This window comes from Miniopterus schreibersii (assembly GCF_964146895.1).
Source record: "Miniopterus schreibersii genome assembly, chromosome: 4".
In the NCBI taxonomy this organism is placed as follows: Eukaryota; Metazoa; Chordata; class Mammalia; order Chiroptera; family Miniopteridae; genus Miniopterus; species Miniopterus schreibersii.
In genome coordinates, this window is record NC_138105.1 from 48883733 (window position 1) to 48885902 (window position 2170).

The following is a 2170-nucleotide window of genomic DNA, read 5'->3' on the forward strand; positions in this document are numbered from 1 at the left end:
CAACAAATTTTATTTAGTATAGTCAGTCCCAACATTCAGCATAAAAAATTTACAGAGGATAGAAAGTGCATTAATAAAAGCCAGTCTTTACCAAAAGAAAACAGAAAATATATTATTGATTCAAGATATTTTACACTTGAATGATAAACTGTAATAACTTATTCTGGGCAACTACTGATCAGAGAAAGAAAGAGAAGAAAAGAATGCTTTAAGAAGGGTTCAGTCTTCAGCTGATATCAGAGAAGTCAGTAGAGGTCACTGAGACTGGTAGTCTTTCTTGCTTTTGCATTAGTGCCACCCAGCTGGAACTGTTTATTGGGACAGAAGACGTACATGGTTTAAGAAGACATCATATCTATTACTCCCTGCCTCAAAGCTTCTCCCAGGTAAAAGATAGTGTCTTCAATAGCATTTTCTTCTGTGTACAGATTTAGGATCTGTTTATATAGTGGGGCTGTGGGAATGATAACTTCATCAATATCATTGTTTTCAGATTGATTTTCCATTTTCTCCAGAGCAGAGCTGAGTTCTTCATTCTTCTTTCTCAAAAGTTCTATGATTTTATCAGCCTCAGCTACTTCTTGATCTAAAAGGGTAACCATCTCTTCCGGTTTCTGGCGACCTTTTTTCAGGTCTTCCTCTGTTCGTTTCAAGGCATTGAGCTCTGCCTGGGTGCGATCCATTTCCTCCTTCAGTCACCATCTCAGTTTGTCACTGACTGAGAGAAGCTTGGATGGTGTCCTCACTGACTGTGCCATCCCTACTGGGACCAACATTGGTCACAGGAGGCTGGGGAGGGTACTGAGAACTTGTTGTGGCAGGATAAGGACCACCAGGTGGGTAAGGACAGCCTGGGTATCCACTGGGATTGGAAGGGTATCCAGATGGGTATGGAGAGATTCCATTGGGCATGCCTGGCATGTAGGAAGTATTTGGTGGTCCTGTTGCCTGGTATGGAATATAAGAATCTGAAATCGTAGGTTGAGAGAAGACTGGAAGTTCATCTCCAAAAACCACAATCATGACCTGAATGAATAAGCCCCAGAAGGTCTTACTGTGGATGTTTCCATTCGTGTAGATAAGGAAGGTATATCTTCCCATTTGCCTCAACATGTTTTCCTGTTTTAATAGTCATTGAACTAGTCAGCTTAACAAAATAGATAAGGGAATTATATGGGTATATGTCCAGCAGTCACAGGCATATTGGAATATTACATGTATTACCTCTGTAAAGCACAGGAATTGCTCCAGTGAGGTTCATTAGTTCCCTGGAACTACCATCATTAAAAACATATGAATCCCGGCCTGGCCGGCTGTGGCTCAACGGTTGAATGTCGACCTAGGATCCAGGTGATCGGGGTTCGTATTCCCAGTCAGGGCACATGCCCGGGTTGCGGGCTAGCCGATCAATCACTCTCTCATCATTGATGCTTCTGTCTCCCTCTTTTTCTCTCTCTGAAATCAATAAAGATATATTTAAAAAAACAAAACAAAACAAAAAAACAACATATGAATCCAATACAGGTTTGAGATCTCTGTATAATGTAATCACAATGATAGTTTCACGTACAGTTAGGTCTCTGTATTTGTACTTGGACACCATCCTCTTGAGCTGGCTCTCTGATACCACCATGACGGCCACCTCGTGGCTCAATCCCATAGGCAGAGGGTCAGCAGCTCCCGGGCTGCCCCAGGTTGCCTCTAATTTAATTTTTAAATAAATTCACTATGTTTCCTCTATAAGCTTCTCATCATTCCTGCCAAATGAAAGTGATTTCTTAAAAAAAAAAAATTATAGATTGATTTGAGAGAGAGAGAGAAAAGGAGAGCAAGAAGCATCAGTTTGCTGTTCCACTTAGTCATACATCCATTGATTGGTTGATTCGTATATGTGCCCTGACTGGGGATGAACCTGAAACCTTGACATATCAAGTTGATGCTCTAACCAACTGAGCTACCAGGCCAGGGCTCAAAGTGATTTTAATTCTGTTCTGGAGATCTGGAAAATTTCCTCTGTTATCATAGCCTTTTCATCACCTTAGCACTTAATTTCTCCCTTGTGGGCCATAGTACATTCATCCTGGTCTGACAGTTTCTTGAGGACATATGGACTCCTGCAGACATAAAAACTCCTTGAATGGAGAGACTTGCCCTGTTTTGTGTTGATGTT

The 2170-nt window shown here is 41.3% G+C and overlaps 1 pseudogene across 1 annotated transcript; it reads right to left on the reverse strand.

Annotated features, from left to right (window-relative positions):
* Positions 1-245: 245 nt before the first annotated feature.
* Positions 246-1633, reverse strand: LOC308556250 (tumor susceptibility gene 101 protein pseudogene; annotated as a pseudogene). The gene is made up of 3 exons: positions 1497-1633; positions 1225-1313; positions 246-1119 (listed from the first exon to the last, which is right to left on the reverse strand). The product of its transcript is annotated as a tumor susceptibility gene 101 protein pseudogene (transcript).
* Positions 1634-2170: the final 537 nt, after the last annotated feature.